Raw genomic sequence first — 19,235 nt, forward strand, 5'->3', positions numbered from 1 at the left:
TGTCAATGCAGATGTCAGCAAGCCTTTCAGAGATGAGAGCCATTTCAATAGGACGTGGAGGGGCGCCTGGGTGGCTCAGTCGGTTAAGTGTCCGACTTCGGCTCAGGTCACGATCTCACTGTTCGTTAGCTTAAGCCCTGTGTCGGGCTCTGTGCTGACAGCTCAGAGCCTGGAGCCTGCTTCCGATTCTGTGTCTCCCTTGCTCTCTGCTCTTCCCCCACTCACACCCTGTGTCTCTGAAAAAATGAATAAATGTTGAAAAAAAAATTTTTTAATAAAAAAAAAATAGGACGTGGAGTGAACAGTGGCTGTTAAATATTCCCGAATTACATTAAATTTCAGGCCAGGTCAGTGAACACTGGAAATAAAACCTTATTATTTTCAGTTGAAAAGTTCAACACCACCATTTTGAACTAACCTATTTCAGAAGCTCTTGAATTTTTTTTCCCCCACAATGATTAGCAGGTCACGTAAACTATATTTTTAAAATACTCATCTGATGTGTGCTACATCATAATTAGGATTAGCAAATTCATATTTTATATTATGAATAGAACTAATTACAAGAACAGATATTTTATACTTTGGTGAATCTCTGTTTAATCGTAAGATTAAGGTATCCTTTTATAATCAATATAATATTTAAAGAGAAATACAATTAAATAGGTCAATTAACCCAATGCATTAAATGTAACATTTCACTAATCTCATAATTAGCTTATATAGGGCTTAAAAATGTAGTTATTCCTTATATAGATTTATTTCATCTTAGACTTCATGAAGATATGTGTTAGTTTTGGTTTTAGGTGAAGAAATATCATTAAATGAAAAATTAGTCTTATAACATATGTTGGTTGATGAGTTCTAATTTAATCCATCAAAACAAATGAACTGATTTAGTACTTTGCAAAACATTTTTCCTGGACACTTGACTGAAATATTTCAAGACTTCTTACTTTCTCTGTAACAAAAGAAATCCATATTCAAGTAGTTCTGACATGTGAAAGTGTAGTGCAAAATTTGAGAAGGGGGTTGATATGTAAATATCTTTTATGAGCGCAATAATGAAACTGACCTTATGTTTATACTTACACCTATATTTTTATCTTAGGACTTAGTCTATCTGGTATGACATCACAGATGCCCAGACTGCTTAATATTAGGTCAGTCTTCTTTGAACTTTAGCTGTAAAAGAGCATTCCTTCGCAGGAGGTAGTTTGAATTATTTTCATTGGCTCTGCCCATGTGTGTATTCTATAGTTACCTCATAAAAAGAGCAAAGAACACTAAACTATCAGGATGGATTGACCAATTGATCGATCAGTAGATAGAGAGATAGAAGATGGATAGATTGATAGATAGATGATAGATCGAGATAGACAGACAATAGATAGATAAATCATCATATTCTTGCTGTGGAACCACCCAGGGTTATGCTCACGCTAGTTACCATCCTCCAACAATGATTTCTGTATTGTTTCAGAGGCTCTGCTAGGACATATTGAACAGCAGGACTTTGAGAACAACGGATAGATTACCATTGGTTTTTCTGAGAAGTATGGCGACCAGTTGCTCATTTTAAAAAGGCAACTCTTCAGAACATCTTGTATGTCCTACAAAAACACTGTCCATAACATGATATTGTCTTCCTAACTCTGTTTCTTCTCATTTCTTCCGGTGTATTTTCTGACTCGCTATCTCCGCAATGGAAACACCAGCCACCACCGAGTCGATCCATTAATTTGCCCCTTACTGCCTACAATTACTTACCGTAGTAAGCCAATTCTACCTCCAAATAGGATTTCAATCCACTCCTTCCTCTCTATCTCCAAGGATTTTTTTTCCATCTCAGCTTCCCAGAATCCCTCACCTAAAAGCCTATACTATTTTTGTAATGTTACTCCTCTCTTAATCCCTTCTCATTTATCACTACCTTGTTGCAAAGTTGCTGTTTTGAATTAACTTTATCACAACACTCCTCTGTTGGCTCATTACTGGACAAAATCCAAACTCATCAGCACAGAGGCAAGATTTCCTTTGTATCCAACCCCAACATTCTGGCTCTTGAACCCTAGTTTTGGCCGTGCCACAAAAGATCCCGTAATACTAGTGGGTAGAAATGAGATTCTACACTTTATGTGTGCCTGGTACACATAAACTCTATGCAAGTGTGCGGTATTTGCTGTTATAGTTAACAAAAGCCACAGACGGGGATGAAACTAAGACAACAAATTAAATGGAGAATCAAACATAAAGTTAAGATTAATGAACTGGAAAATAGATTCAGAACATGTCTACAGAATTAAGGTTTCTGAAACACATAAAAATACAGGATTTATACACAAAAAATTAGGAACCCCAGAAGACTGTAATGGATACAGGACAATGGATAGCACGATAATATGCTAAGAGAATTCTCTGGATTTCCTTGCCCACAGGTGGTTTCGACAGATGAGTCCTGAATCAGTCTGACTACTGCCTATACCACTCTGTCACTATCTTAACATCTTTCCCTTTTCACGGGAAACCCATAGTTCAGACTGAACTTCTTTAATTCATGTTGATGAGAAAGAGTCTATTCCCTGTAAATAGTGCGATGCCACCCTTCAGTGCATTATTCTGACTAGCAATGAAAAGAGAAAACTTTGATTTACACACAAGGAAAAGTCGAACAGGTTACGTCCTCCAGATCTAATGACAATTTCACTTGTCATGATTTTGATCTGTTGCCAGCTAATCCAGTTTGAAGTTGCATTCACCTGTGCCTGGTGAAGTGTCACTTTAACCTCCTAAGCAAGAGTGGAGAGGCAGCTTTTCCCCAGCAGGTGTAAGAGGGTGTTTAATAGGGAGGAAATACATTATTATTAAGTCACAGACCTTCCAATATGCGTCTTCTCAACCACGTCTAAGTACTTGGCACAGGACTGCTCACCATCCTTGGTGCATATGGTTTGTTTTGGAACCAAATCTAATTTAACTCTTGCTAAGTGCTGATCAACAAACCAGTGTCTTTCCATAATGAGATTTTATTGGTCCATGTCAAAATGAAGACAAAAGAAAAAAAGGTCAACTCGGTAAAAATTTCCCAAGGCCGAATTTGTTCATTATCAAGGACTTTAAGGGTTGAGATTATTTCCATCTGGATTTTTGGTATTGAAACAACTTTCCTTTCAGGAAATGACAGTGATGAAAGATTCCGCTTTCGATGGTAGAATCTAGTCTTTTGTTTTCTTTTGTGCAGCTTTTTTACATTCTTACTAGAAAAAAAATATTGCCAACCCAATTACCATTCTGCCATATAAATTTTGAATTTTACAGGTATGTGAAAGCCATATATGAGTATTTTTCTAGCATGCATTAATAATGGTCCTTATCCTATCATTTTAACATAAGCCATGGCCTGCAGGGGACAGCAACCTCTGAACTTGAGTATCTTTCTCACCAGATCATTCTTTATGGCCTTGATGAATGGCACATTCTCTGGGCGATCCTGTGGAACATGATCCTTGAGTATCTCCTCAGGTATAAAATAATAGATCCATTCTAACATACCTACCCCCCTTTAGCCTCTTTATAACGTCCTCTACTAGCTGCTACAGCAACTCAGATTTGTGTATGTCACTGAACATTGGTCCCCACTCTCCCCAAGCTTCTAATAGCCATGCTATCAATGTGCTTGCCGCATTTGTAGGGTCTTGATCAGAGTTCTGCGTCCTAAGAAAGTGCTACCAGGTCAATGAATTCTTGCTCACCCAGTCTTCAGTTCCAGCCCTCTTAGGCAAGCACACTCAAAATTTAATCCCAGGAATATCCCCCTGGATCCTACAAATATATGCTCACCAATTCTTGCTGTTCTTTTATTGTGTAATCTCATTCCTCCTTTGTCATTCTAAGCAGGTCGCTAGCCAGATTATGCTGAGTTTAAACCATGGTTATCCACTCCAAGGCTCCTGGAGGTGGGTTTCTGTTCCCTTATGTTATCTTTCATCAGAGGGGAAGGATTACCTTCCTTGAGGTGGGGGGGTGGGCCTCTTCTCCAAGCCATGACAGCTCAGGGGGTCTGCATAACCCAAATCGGCTACCACATCCATTCATGTTTCAAGTTCAGATCATTGTAAGCAGGGTCCTAAACTTAGCCTAAAAATTGGCTTTGCTGAATATTTAAGCCTCTTTGGAGACTGGCAGCTCTCAGGTTCTGAGTCTGCTCCTCAGCTTTGTTCCGTGTCTCACTACAGATGATAAAGACCTTCAGAAAGAACTTCTAGTTATCAGAGTTAACTAGATAGGTTAACTAGATAAGTTAATAAACCTTCAGAAAGAACTTCCAGTTATCATAGTTAGCTTTTAACTACTTGGCAATAGCACTCAGTGGCAATCTATCTTTAGGGAGTATTGTGGACTAAATGTTTATATTCCCTCCAACTTCATATGCTAAACCCTAATATTTGGAGATGGGGTCTACGAAGGCGTGATAGAGGTTACATGAGGTCATAAGGGTGGGGACCTAATCCAGTAGGGTTGATGCCTTTCTAAGAAGAGGAAGGCACACTGGACGACCTTGTGGCTCTCCACCATTAGAGGACACAGCAAGAACACTATAGAAGAGAGCTCTCACCAGGAACAGTATTAGTTGGCACCTTGATCTTGGACTTCCTAGCTTCTAGAACTGTGAGATACAAATTTCTGTTATGTAAGCCACTCGATCTATGATATTCTTTATGGCAGCCCAAGCTGACTAAGATAGGAAGTTAATATAATTTTTAAATAACCAGTCAAATCTTTGTATACATTGTTTTCTATATATATTTTAAATGCCTGAATCATGTACTTGTTTCTTTCCACCAGAATGTTTTCCTGGTCACTACTGGCCAAATATTCATTAATAAGGCTGCCATCTTGTGCCAGGGATGACCTTTAACTATGTACCCTTAGGGTATTGTCCTCCTTGCCTATCAAGTGACTAAGGGATGACTGTCTTAGTCACTGAATCACATCTTCCTGCCTGTTTTCTCCTATTGGTATCACCTGTGTTTGGGTTCTCGGAGAAGGATGCACCAAAAAAGGATTAGCCATGTCAAGGAAATATGAGTAACTCATTTTCATGTCCTTCATAGTTGTTACATGGCATATTCATAATACCAAACGAAGATCATGGAAGGCGGGAATTATCTCTAATATTGATCCTGGATTATCAATGACACAGAATTGCCTAACATGAGTGAAGAAAAAATGTATCCTGGATTGAATTGTTATAAATTGAAAATGTTTTCGTTGTTCAGACGTTCCATGGAGTATTTCCGGTGTCAGTAGCACTGAAGAGTGGAAAGAGGGCTACTCTTTGATCAAGAAACTCCAAGTAACAAAATCTAAATTCAGCGGAGTGTTCTGTCAACTCTTTTTCTTTTTTTCCATATCAAGTATGCTATAGTTCTCCTAGATTTCTTTATACCATCCGAACAGTATTACAAAGTAATACTTTGTGATCTTGGTTTTCTTACGATGTTTTGTCTCCATTTCCTTCTTTTTTTTTTAATTTTTTTTAATGTTTTTATTTATTTTTGAGAGAGAGAGAGAGACAGAGCACGAGCAGGGGAGGAGCAGAGAGAGAAGGAGACACAGAATCTGAAACAGGCTCCAGGCTCTGAGCTGTCAGCACAGAGCCCGACGCGGGGCTCAAACTCACAAACCATGAGATCATGACCTGAGCTGAAGCTGGACGCTCGACCGACTGAGCCACCCAGGTGCCCCATCCATTTCCTTCTTTTTGTGCACAGAATGAAAATAAATTGCTATTATTCTATGCAGTTAATGATGCCCTTGGGAGCTGGGCGGGCAGATTAGAGAGGTGGGAGTGATCCAAGCTCCTAAATATTTAGCTAAATTGGATGTTTTCTAAAGGCAAGTGATCATTTAGAGAAACGGAAGATACATCATAGGAAAAATATCAGACATGATGAAGCAGGGAGTCACCGGATAATCTAATAAGTTGTTTCTTTTTAAAACCAATACTTTTAATGATTAACGTTTATTTAGAGGGAATGGGAAGAAACTGATTTCATATTGATACATATTGCTTTGAATTTATTTCTTAATCACTAATCTGTTTCTATCACTATACATGCATGAATTATTTCACAATACATTTTAACTACAAAGAGAAACAGATTGTTTTACACATTTTTTACTAAAAAAATAGACAATGGTTTAACAAAAAATGGTAAACCTATCTCTATTTTTACCTACTTATTTTCTTGCCCGTTTCATTTTCTGATTTTTTTTCCCTAAAATGGACAACTTATGATGATACCTGTGAAGGATTCAAAATTTAAATTCGTAAATATACTATATTCTGAGGAAGTAGCATTAGGATCTGCATTCCTCTGTTTCAGAAATTTAACCCAATAAGACTGCATTGTGTGTATGAAAAAACATCCCATAGATCTAGGTGTGTATGCACAAGAGTGTTTATTTGGGACTGGTTTGCGTTTCAACAATGTATTGGTGTAATGTTTCAGGATTCCTTACACATTGGCTGCCTGCTCTTATATCTCGTGATGTGATGCTCTATGATCCTGGTTGTGAAGAAAGATGTACAAGGAACTTTCGTTGGGAATGGGAGTGGGTATTGTAAAATTTTGCAAATAGGTAAGGTTTCGCTTCTTCTATTTCTTATAGTACATAGAACGTCACCTTCTGCAGCTAAGGTGAGGACAACGATAATAATAACAACAAGAACAACAAACACAAAAACTCCATGACGTAACTTCCAGGATGCAGCAGACACCGTGAGATTAATAAAATATATACTTTTAGATACTTTAAGCCAGCCACGAAACAACCAATGATAGCCATTATCAAATAGAAGTCTTTGGAAAGGCCCCATGAGAACTGACATACCAGAAGTTTAAAGACTGAAAATTAGCTTGATGGTTTTTTAATTGCAAACAAAACATACATGATTTGGCTTAACTGAGTAAAGAAATTCAAGAGAGAACTTTTTATGGTGGATTTTATATGGGCATGTTACAATGGTCTTAGTGCATATGAGTAGTACCACTAGATAGAAGATTCTATCTTCTATGTGTGTGTGTGTGTGTGTATATATATATATATATATATGTATATCTTCTATATATATATTGATTATTGGACTTTATGACATGAAAGCAATATATATATGAATATATATATAAGAATATATATAATTATATATATTATATTAATTATATATATATTAATATATATTATTATATATAATTATATATATTTATATATATATTTATATATATAATTAATATATATTATTAAGAATATATATAATTATATTATATTATATTAATAATTAAATATAATATATATATAAATATATATAATATATTATATATAAGAATATATATAAGAATATATATATGAATATATATAAGAATATATATATATATATATATATATTGCTTTCATGTCATAAAGTCCAATAATCAATATATAATATCCTGTTAAATACAATGCTTTAGTGTCATTAAATCCAATAATGAATGCATTTCAGGTGACTTTCATTGATTCTTTTGAATCCTTCACCTTTGTTAATTTGCTCAGCTACAATTTCAGTCTTAAGCTTCTCTTTCGTGGCCCAGATTCAACCCCATTATATTTATATTTAGAGTAGTTCTTTGTCACTTACAAGGCTGCAACAATAGAAGCCATCAAAAATGACTTCCCTCAGCTTCCTGCAGTTCCCAAAGTTCCCGGGATTCTTATTTATCCTTTGTTATTTTCTGCTAGTCTAAAAGTAAGAGATCTTCCTCTTTTTGTCCATAGAAATTCCTTAATCTCTGCTTGGATCTGACTTCCTCTCCACTTCTCTTACTAACTAAAAGAAGAAGGAAGGAAGGAAGGAAGGAAGGAAGGAAGGAAGGAAGGAAGGAAAAAAGAGGAAAAAAACCCCACATTCTTTGGATATTTTTGCAGAGAAAATTTACTTCCTCCATTTCATTCTCATCTACCTAATGGATGATGCTAGCATCGATGTGTCTCTAGATTCTCATGTCTTATTTCATCCACAGTCAACTAAAATCTTGCTCACAACCAAGGTTTCCAGTGATTGGTCAGTAATACTGACCCAGATGAAAAAAAAAAAAAAATCAACCGATATTTTCAGGCATTATTTATCTAGATCCCATGAAACATTTAATAATGTTGACTATACATAACACAGAGGATCGTATTATCAAATCGGACTAATCGAATCAGAAAGTTAACTGATTGTGAAGCTTTACTAATAATTTTAATGCTCAGTTGAAGCAGAGAAAGTTCTGGGGGTATCAAAGGTAGCTCCTTGGGGTCCCGTGTTCCTTCATCAGTCATGCATCTCTGGTTCAGAATAATAGATGAGGTTTCTAATGAGGTTCATGTTCATCTAACATAGTGGGATTCTTTAAATTATTAATAGCTCTCTTTTATAGCCAGCTAAGTGTTGTGTAGCTTATGTGACATTCTCCAGGGAACCCTTCCTCATAGATATTGGACTCAATTTCATACAGGTGACCCTTAGCCATGGACTTCCTGCTAAGTGTACTTCAGAGATCAGTTTTCTTTCGCATTGCAAATATCAGAGGTCCAGGTGACAAAAGATTAGGCTGGGCCACCTGCCCATCTGCCTCCTCTCTTTCTCCCCAAATGAGTCTCAGATGAAAGAAATGAGTAGGTTACAGGCTAACTTCTTTAACTTTCGCTCCCATCAATTTGCTTTCCTTTGTCTCTTCCTTTACTTAATTCTCTCCTGGTTCTCTTTATATCCTCTGAATATAACCCCAGGTTCCTTTATTGGAACTTTCCCTTAATGAATCCTCAACTGTCAGTCCATGGTATTCTATTCTCAAAGTCTCTTCTGTTCTTTTCTTGCTCTACATTTCCCTTTATACGTGATTTTTTTACATTGCCTTGTGTTTTTAACCATGACCCTATATCGTGACTCAAAACTTATTTAAAAAAAATTTTTTTAATGTTTATTTATTTCTGAGACAGAGAGAGACAGAGCATGAGTGAGGGAGGGGCAGAGAGAGGGGGTGACCCAGAATCTGAATCAGGCTTCAGGCTCCGAGCTGTCAGCGCAGAGCCCGACTTGGGGCTCGAACTCACAAACCGCGAGATCATGGCCTGAGCCGAAGTCGGTCGCTCAACAGACTGAGCCACCCAGGTGCCCCAAAACTTATTTTTTAAACTGCATAAAGAGGTGATGACATATATATATATATACAAGGACCTGCTAGGGGCACCTGAGTGGCTCAGCCAGTTAAGCATCTGACTTTGGTTCAGATCATGATCTCATGGTTAGTGAGTTCGAGCCACGCATCAGGTTCTCTACTGTCAATGGGCATGGAGCCCACTTTGGATCCTCTGTCTTCCTCTCTCTGCCCCTCCCCTGCTTGTTCTCTCTTTTTCTCTCTCTCAAAAATAAATAATTTTTTTTTTTTTTTAAAGAGGAGATGCTAGGGGAACCTGGGTGGCTCAGTCGGTTAAGCATCCAACTTCGACTCAAATCATGATCTCACAGTTTGTGAGTTTGAGCCCCAAGTGGGGCTCTGTGCTGACAGCTCAGGGCCTGGAGCCTGCTTCGGATTCTGTGTCTCCCTCTCTCTCTGCCCCTCCCCCACTCGTGCACGCACTCTTTCTCTCTCTCTCTCTTTCTCTCGAAAATAAACGTTAAGAAAAAAGGAGCTGCCATGGGCAGCTGGGTAGCTCAATTGGTTGGGCGTCTGACTTCAGCTCAGGTTGTGATCTCATGGATCCTGAGTTCGAGCCCCGCGTCGGGCTCTGTGCTGACTCAGAGCCTGGAGCCTGCTTCAGATTCTGTCTCCTCTCTCTGCCCCTCCTCCACTCACGTTCTGTCTCAGTCTCTGTCTCTCTCTCTCTCTTAAAATAAATAAACATTAAAAAGAAATTTAAAAAATAATTAGAAAAAGGAGGAGCTGCTAGGCGCTGCCTGCGTATACAACAAGCATCTCAAAGGCGACCTATTCTAGATGGAAATGAGGGTCTCCCTTCCATTTCATAATCAGATCTTCATTGACTCTTCATCATCAGTATCAACAGGAATAATAAAACATTTAAAAAATTATTTTTAATGTTTATTTATTTTTTGAGAGGGAGAGAGACGGAGCATGAGCGAAGGAGGGGCAGAGAGAGAGGGAAACACAGAATCCGAAGCGGGCTCCAGCCTCTGAGCTGTCAGCACAGAGCCTGATACGGGGCTTGAACCCACAAACTGCAAGATTTATGACCCGAGCTGAAGTTGGGAGCTTAACCCACTGAGCCACCCAGGCGCCCCTAGGAGTAATAAAACATTTTTAATGCAAGTATCAGTCTCCACTCAGTATTCAATGACTGACACAGTGCAACTTTGCTTGTCAACTCTTTTCTATGTGCTTCTCATAGTTAAGTACGTTAATGTCCTCACATCCTTAAAAGGGTTATTATTATATCAGTTTTTCTATATAGTAGTTGAGGCTGAAAAACTTTAATTGGCTTATGCAAAGTCTGCCAGTAACTGGCAAAACAAGGACATGCACACAACTAATCCCATGGGTGCTCATGTACATGATTGCCAGCTGAACTACATCCAGGTGAATTTCTCTCTCTAAAAACAGAGAGGCTTGAGCAGAAAGATGCTGAAGCACCAGAAAGCTGGGTTTCTGAGCTGTGCACAGGTCTGTGTATTTTTGAAAGCCTAGAGTAAGCTGCAGGGGGGTATGAGGTGGAAATGCCACCAAGGTGCCCTGTGACTCAGAGAGGGATGAAGAGAGGGGCGCAGGCACCTCTGCGTTAGTTAGGGTTCCAGATAATAATATTTGAGCTCTTCGAGCAAGGTGCACTGAGAATCCAACAAGTTACCTGAAATCAACGTTTGTCCCTGTCCCAGGTCCATCCCTGAACTGTTCAGGAGGGTGAGATTGCTCTGCCTTTCTCAACATCTTTCTTCCATTCCTGGGTCCTCCAGTTTTTGTCGTGTCCCAGCCAATAGGAATAAGGAACAGAAAATGAGGAGCAGATAACTTCCTTTTTAAAAATATAAACAAGGGACGCCTAGGTGGCTCAGTCGGTTAAGCATCAGACTTCAGCTCAGGTCATGATCTTACAGCTCGTGGGTTCGAGCCCTGCATCAGGCTCTGTGCTAACGGCTCAGAACCTGGAGCCTGCTTTGGATTCTGTGTCTCCCTCTCTCTCTACCCCTCCCCTGCTCTTGTTCTGTCTCTGTCTCTCTCAAAAATAAATAAACATTAAAAAAAAGGTTTTAAAATACAAATGAGAAGTGAACAAATCACCTTTACATCCTATGTTTGCAAATTTAATCACTTTTACTGAAAGAATCAAAGGGGGAAATCTGGCTATCTATGCCACACTCGTCGATGCAGAGAAAGCAACAACCAAAATACCATGAACTTGGAAATACAAACAGACTTGCTCAGACACAGTTACAGACCTAGGCATCTGGGCTGTTCTAATGACATGTCTGTCCTTGACAAGCTCACCTTCCATACCTCACCCTGGGGAAGCTTACCTGGGGAGCATAGCCTGTACACACGAAAGCTCCAAACTTGACTCTATACTTATTCTGTCTTGGCACAGGGATGCTTCTGTTCATACTGACCCTTTAGGTGAACACTTTATATACCCCATACCAATAATGCCTAACAGACCGACCATTCCATACACCTTTTTCCTGAGATTTATCTAGACGCTCTCCAAATACGACATATATTAGCATCTAGAAAACTTGTAGAAGCCCTAACTGCTATTTTAAAACATGTTAAAATTGACAGGTAATCGGGTCTTTCAAGACAATTTACAAGAATTGTATACATTTCTGACCACCTGCTTACATAATAAATTTCCATCAGTTTTAAACTAATGTTCTATTGCTGCATAAGAAGCCTTATTGCTGTGTTGCCAGACTTAGCAACTTAAAACAACAAACATTAATTGCCTCACGGTTTCCATGGGTTAGAAGTCGGGCATATGCTGAGAGTCTCTCAAGGCTGTAATCAAGGGGCACGGGAGGCAGCATTTGCATTTGGAGGCTTGTCTGGTGAGGGATCAGCTCTCACGCTCGTTCAGATTGCTGGCAGAATTCATTTCATAAGGCTGTACGACCAAGATCCCCTTTTGTTTGCCAGCTGTTGGTTGACAACCGCTCTCAGCTCTTGAGAGCTCCCCAGATGCCCTTTCGAAACATGGTGGCTTACTTCTTTCAAGGCCTCCTGGGCAATCTCTCTTGCACACGTCTGCTGAAACAGAGTCTTATGCAATCTGTGAGTAATTGTCCCACTATCTTTGCCATGTAAGATGATCGAGAGAGTAACTACCCCATTACCCCATTACCGTTCTGTCCTCTGTTGGCCAAGAACAAGTTGCAGGCCTACCCACGCGCATGGGGACCGGTTTAGACAAAAGTGGGGGTCATTTCAAGTCACCTTAGAATTCTGCCTACCCCAAATCTTAAAATCGTATTTTATTTATGTCTCCCACTTAATACAGTAATAAAATGCATATGAAACTGGCTGGCAGAATTTTATGAGCTTGTGGATGGGTCACAATATCAATCTCCCAAGGGAATCTTATTATCCAGTCCGATATTATATTAAGTCATATGTGTGCCCACATATGTACAAGCACACACACATGTTTATGTATAATATGCATGCAGACACCCATGTATATGTTCTTGTTCTTAAACTGTGTGGTTTTTGATTGCTTTATTATGCTTCATCATTTACATACATTACGTAGGGCACCTAAGTATGGAATTAAATACATAGAAATCATTAATAATTTGTATAGGTGGAAATTAATGTCAACCCAAGAATAGTTGAACCAAATACCTCTAACTCCATTTTGTGCATTTTTCTTCCACTTTTTCGTATGTTAAAGCGTTTCTTGGTCTACTGATAAAATATCTCCGTGCAAAACCCAATCAATCAACACATGAGTGAACCTCTACATAGAAATAAGTATATGTCGGCCGAAGAAAAATCTTAGAAAAGAAGCAAAATAATGAAATAAATTCCTTAAGGGATATTTCAACTCTGTCTGCCTCTGTCATGTTGAGATCATACCTGTGGCATATGTGAGTGGAGCATTCTGTTTTAGTGAAGGGGAACTGTCTATGTCTGGTATGCAGTGAGATGAAGGTGATGTCAAACCTGGAGTAGGAACTGGCCGCCTAATTCTCACCGTTTGTGGCTCATCTGTAGGCACGCATTATGCTCTCCGACTCCTGGTTATATTCTAGACTCATTCAGAGACATACGGAGAGGAAAGGCAGAGGCATGTCTCTGGGTAAGGTCTATGCCCAAAGGTGGTTCAAGAAAGTGTGGGGCTCCAGTTGGCTCATCATCTGTCTTGTGGCAGCAATGGCAGACATTTAAAAAACCTCTACTTCCAGATTTTCTCCAATCGAGGCTTGAGGGGAAGGGGTGTGCACATGTGTCCTTCCCTTCCAATTCTGTAATGGAAACATTAAGATATTAAGCACATCCAACTTCTGGATGGAGAACGCCACGATAAGAGTTTTGCAGAGTATTGCATGCTTCTGTTTCCTTTCCTTCTTGGAATAGTATATATTATGTGAAGATGGAGTGTTAGAGCCTTGACCTACTAAGCTTCAGGAAAAAAGCCTGATGGTTAATCAAATCCATCTGTTCCCAGGGGAAGGCAACAGTACACATGACTGATATCTGTCATCCAGCCTCGAAGAGCTCTTTCCTAGCTCCTGATACCCTTTGCAATTGACTTTTTTTTAACTGTGTTTTTATGCTTATTTAGTTTTTGAGAGAGACAGAGCACGAGCAGTGGAGGGGCAGAGAGAGGGGGAGACACACAATAGGAAGCAGGCTCCAGGCTCTGAGCTGTCAACATAGAGCCCGACGTGGGGCTCGAACTCACAGACCGGGAGATCATGACCTGAGCCAAAGTCAGACGCTCAACCGACTGAGCCACCCAGGCGCCCCGCAATTGACTTTTTTATTAACCAACCCTTACAGATTAGTGTCCTCTTTACCTTGATTCCCGCATCTTTTTAGAATATTCTTTTAAATATATATCAATTGTGTATGTATTTAATTGGGAAAGGGAAGAGCAATCATGAAAAATGATGTCAGGGAAAGAGCAGAAAAATGAGGAGAGAAGGCAAAAAAGAGGACAGAGCAGAAAAGGAGGGAGAGAGAGAAGAAAAGTGAATGATAAAGAGAGAGATATAGGAAGAGACGAATGAGAAGGTCGAGACATTGCTTGACTCTTCAGGTTAATCCAAGACTCAGATTCAGGTTGGAATGTTTATGCACGGGCATGCCAATGGTGTTTTAGTCTTGGCAAGTCCGAAAGGATTCTTCATGACCTCGTCATTTGCAATGTTCCCTGAGAGCAGGAGAGTATCTTTTCTAGTCTCATTATCTTATTCTAAATTCTGCATAAAAATAGTCTGCCCTCACTTGCTCACCATCTGGCATATCTTCTATATTTAAGAATTTGACTTTTGCCCGCCGCATGCCCCTGAACCTGCCTTTTCAAATTTGACCTCTTATTGTTCAATGCATTGTCTTTTTCATTTTATTCTCCCTCTTTTTTCCCAGTCCATCCTTTACTAGAGCTCTCTGTCATCTTTTAAAAAAAATTTTTTTTAACGTATTTTTATTTTTTGAGGCAGAGAGGGAAAGTGTACAAGCACACGTGAGTGGGAGAAGGACAGAGGGAGAGGAAGGGAGAAGCTCAAGCATGTTTCATGGTCAGTGCAGAGCCCGATGTGGGACTCAACCCCACAACCCTGGGATCATGACCTGAGCCGGAATCAAGAGTCGGACGCTTACCCAACGGAGCCACCCAGGAGCCCCATTCTATCATCCTTTCTGTAAATCTGACTGTAAAGCTCTGTTCCTTTGTATCCACCGTAGCCCTTCAGTAATGTTTAAGGTTTTATGATTATTTCTTCCAGGCTAGTTCCTGAGCTCCTCCCTCTCAGCTCCTTCTGGAACTCACAGGGTGATGATGTCCTCAGTCTTCCACTCTATCCCCCCTTCCACCCACCCCGGACCATCCCACCTGTTAACAGGAGTCAAACCACCACATTCATGCCAAAGATTGCCAAGTCTCTGTCCCCAAGTCCAGGCAGCTCATTTGAGTTCTGGGTCACGTACCCAAACGCGTGCTGAGCGTAGCCCTCGATGTTCTGCAAACATCTCAAATTCCCTACAGTCAGAAACTACACTGATCCTCTCCTTGAGTAAACCTGCCGCTCTTCCTTTCTATCTCTCCTATACCCAGTGAATCTGGAAGCATTTATCACCTTAGCCGCTACATCCAGTCAATCCCTAACTTTTACGATACTTCCTAAGGGCTAACAAATTGACCCTTCTGCTCTATCGTCATTAAGGATAGGTGTAACACACTCTCTTATCTTGCTTCTGTGCTTTATTATAAAATGCTTCATGAAGGATCATCCTGCATCAAAGAATCTGTCTAATGTCTTATTTGCACATACACTCGAGATTCACGGAAGCCGCAAAGCTCCACGCATTACCTACTTGCCCAACCCTTCCACAACTTGTCATAATCAAGAGAACACAGTCTAAACTTCTTAAAATGGCATATAGTCTCCGGGACTATCTCTCTCTTTTTAGCATTACTTCTTGGTGTGCCCCTCTCCCCCCCCCCCCCCCCCCCCCGCCCCTCAGAACTTAGGCTGTAACAATCCCAGTCTGTTTCTGGTTCCCTTCACACAAAATGCTGCTTCCCCATGCAGACCTTCCCCCATAGTCTGCCTTCTCCTTGGGAATCCCCCTTCCGCCTGGAATCCCAAGTTTTATTTTTAAAATAAATTCCTAAAGAGAGTTTCCCTTACCGCTAGAGATGGGGGGATGTGCCCCTCTGTGCTACCCTCATCCTAAACCTGTTATTGCTATAAAAACATTGCATTGCAGTTGTATACCTGTGTCTTCCAGGGAGCCTGGATATGTAACAAGAAGGCAACTGCTGTGCCTCCCCTTATAGCTGGGAAAATGGAGGTCAAACTACAATGTAGCAACTTCTCTTAAAACCATAAAGGAACTGAAATCTTAGGGTAACCAAACATCTCCAAATCTGGAGAAAGAGACATACGCTTGCCGGAATAAGCAGGTTAGGAGAATTTGCTTGTCTGGGAGAGATGTCCCTGAACACACAGGAGCCGGCAAGATTCTGGAAATTTACCAGGCATTACAAAAGGCCAACTATGGGCTGTTGAGGGAGGACAGAGTGGTGAAGCCTTCACACTGAGAAAGGTTTGCATCTCTTGTTGACTTTACACAGGGGACCTCAGGGAAGATGGGGGGGGGTGGGGATTCTGAGAAAGCTCCCCCTTTGTAGTGTCTGGGGTTGGGGACAGTTGCCACAACCTAAATATGCCCAGACCTACTTTCTCTGTGCCCTACGGGGTGGGGGTGGGGGGTGGGGGAAGAATACTTAATATGCAAGAGAAAGATAAGAAAAACTGCAGCCCGAGGGCATAAACTGATTGTCACATCACTCAAGTTTATTCTGTTAAAAAACGAACAAGAAAAAAATTCGGGTATGCATTCCAAACGTTTATATCTAAGAAAACACATGGTCTTAAAATGCAAAGGAATTGGAACCCAAAGACCGAAACTGTAATTTAATTATAATTAGTTGTATGACTTTCCGAGTTACTGCCTCATAACATGGAACTTGCATTGATTATAAAGCTATGTTTAATTAGTAGGTGGTTGTACATGTCATTATTTTAAATATCGATAGCATAAATGAGGAACTAATTTTCCCCTGGGGAACTATCTCCACCAGAAGTAACTGAGAGCAAGGCAGTAGGTCAACATCTCCCGTCTCTTTACTTCCACTCTTTAGCACGGGAAAGCCTTTCCCCAAAGCCACGCTCTCCTACTAAGGGAAGTTGCTGCTCGAGTTTCAAGGTGTTCGAGGCACCAAGGCAACTGCTCCAGAGTTGGCTGTCCCATTTCAAAAAGATTCTTATCTTCAAAATCTAAATTACAGGCCATAGCCCATGGTAACTAAAATTGTGAGAGCAGGGGTCCCTGGGTGGCCTGGGTGGCTCAGTCCCTTGAACATCCAACTCTTGATTTCAGCTCAGGTCATGACTCCAGGGTCATGGGATAGAGCCCCACGTCCAACTCTGCACTAAGTGTGGAGCCTGCTTACGATTCTCTCTCTCTCAGGGTGCCTGTGTGGCTCAGTCAGTTAAGCATCTAATTTTGGCTCAGGTCATGATCTCACGGTTTGTGGGTTCAAACCCACGTAGGGCTCTGTGCTGACAGCTCAGAGCCTGGAGCCTGCTTCGGATTCTGCGTCTCCCTCTCTCTGCCCCTCCACTGCTTGTGCTCTCTCTCTCTCTCTCAAAAATAAAGAGATAAACATAAACAAAAATTCTCTCTCTGCCTCACCCCCTCTCTCCTACTCTCTCACTTTCTCTAAAATAAAAATAAAATAAAATAAAATAAAATAAAAATAAAATTGTGAAAGCAGAAGGGAATAACTAAGTGCTCATTTATGTTAGGGTGGTAAAGTAACGAAGTGGCTTTGAGATTAGTTCCTTCCAGGCTCCAACTGCGACTCTACTTTGATCAACCCCTTGCCTCTTGAAGAAATAATGAACTTCCTTCGGATCCAGTCCCCACAATTGTAAAAAGGGAAGAGTTGTGAGGTTGAATAGCATCGTGTCTTCAGTGTATCCTGAGTATTCCCTAAAGAAACCTGCCATTGTTATTATTATCATTATTATTAGAGTTGTCTTTATTTTGTAAATAAATAACATCACTCTGATGATTTGGTTTTCTTTGACTAAACGGATCCCCTTCCTTGCATACCTATCCATAGACCAGAAAAATTTGGCATTCCTCGTCCTGCTTTCTTTGAATGTGCGGCAGCCTTTCAATTAGAAGAGGGAACGTGCGTGTTTCGAGGAGGAGAGCCTTGTCCTAGGTGAAATAGTTCAGTTTATCAAATGCTAAAGCCCATTAAGAGCTCTTTCAAAGAATAACAGTCTAAACTCGCAAACTGCGGACGGAGGAGTTGATGTGCGTACAATGGACTTGCAATACGTGACATTTCATCAGCCATTCAATGAGCTAAATTTAGCGCCCAGGCAAGCATAATGGTGCCATGGAGTCAAATAAAATCAGTGCTAGGACGGCAACCTGCAAAATTCAAAAGCGTTGGCGATGTTAATGCATCTGATTTATGAATCGTTCCTATTCAGCGTTTTATGAGATTTTAAATGGTCACTATTTACCATCAGATTCCTGGAGAGAAAATGAATCCCTGTCATATGCTCAATTTAAAATAAAAGGCTTTGGGGAGCCTGGGTGGCTCAGTCGGTTGAGCGTCCGACTTCGGCTCAGGTCACCATCTCGCGGTCCGTGAGTTTGAGCCCCGTGTCGGGCTCTGTGCTGACCGCTCAGAGCCTGGAGCCTGTTTCAGATTCTGTGTCGCCCTCTCTCTCTGCCCCTGCCCCGTTCATGCTCTGTCTCTCTCTGTCTCGAAAATAAATAAATAAACGTTAAAAAAATTTAAAAACAAAGAAAAGAAAAGAAAAGGTTTACACTTGGTGACTAGAACTGACCCTGTTTACATTCACTGTGGATGATTCAAAGGCAGAATAGAGACCATTTTCTCCGTCATTGAACTCGCGTGAGATGGAGACATTTTTAGATGTTTGTGTGTGTGAAATTCAGTACCTCATAAATATGGTCTGGGAAGAACCAGGTAATCCCAGGGATAAAAAAAGACTATATATTCATAAGTCTTACCTTACACAGGTGCACGCACATCCCTCGATTAAGTACAGAAAGCTGTGCAGAGAAATAGGATATATTTGGGCAAAATGAACATGTAACCGAGAATCCTACGTCCCTGATTTTCCTCTGAACTTAGAGGATTTTAATTTCCTTCCTTCCTCCTCCTTTGTCTTTCATATACTCCCGTTCTACACACACACACACACACACACACACACACACACACACCACAAGGCCTCTGAGAAGGTTCCTTTACTTCTGAGAAGCGACACTTGCAAATGAAAAGATTTGTATTTTAATCAATTTGCTATTTGATATCACCTGCCTTCCTCGTATTTTGTACGTTTACAAAACAAATTGCTGTGTGTAGGTGCTCAAACTCTGTCCCCATGGTATCCTTAAGTAAACCGCTGTATAGCAACA

Source organism: Panthera leo, chromosome A1 (assembly GCF_018350215.1).
Source record: "Panthera leo isolate Ple1 chromosome A1, P.leo_Ple1_pat1.1, whole genome shotgun sequence".
Taxonomy (NCBI): domain Eukaryota; kingdom Metazoa; phylum Chordata; class Mammalia; order Carnivora; family Felidae; genus Panthera; species Panthera leo.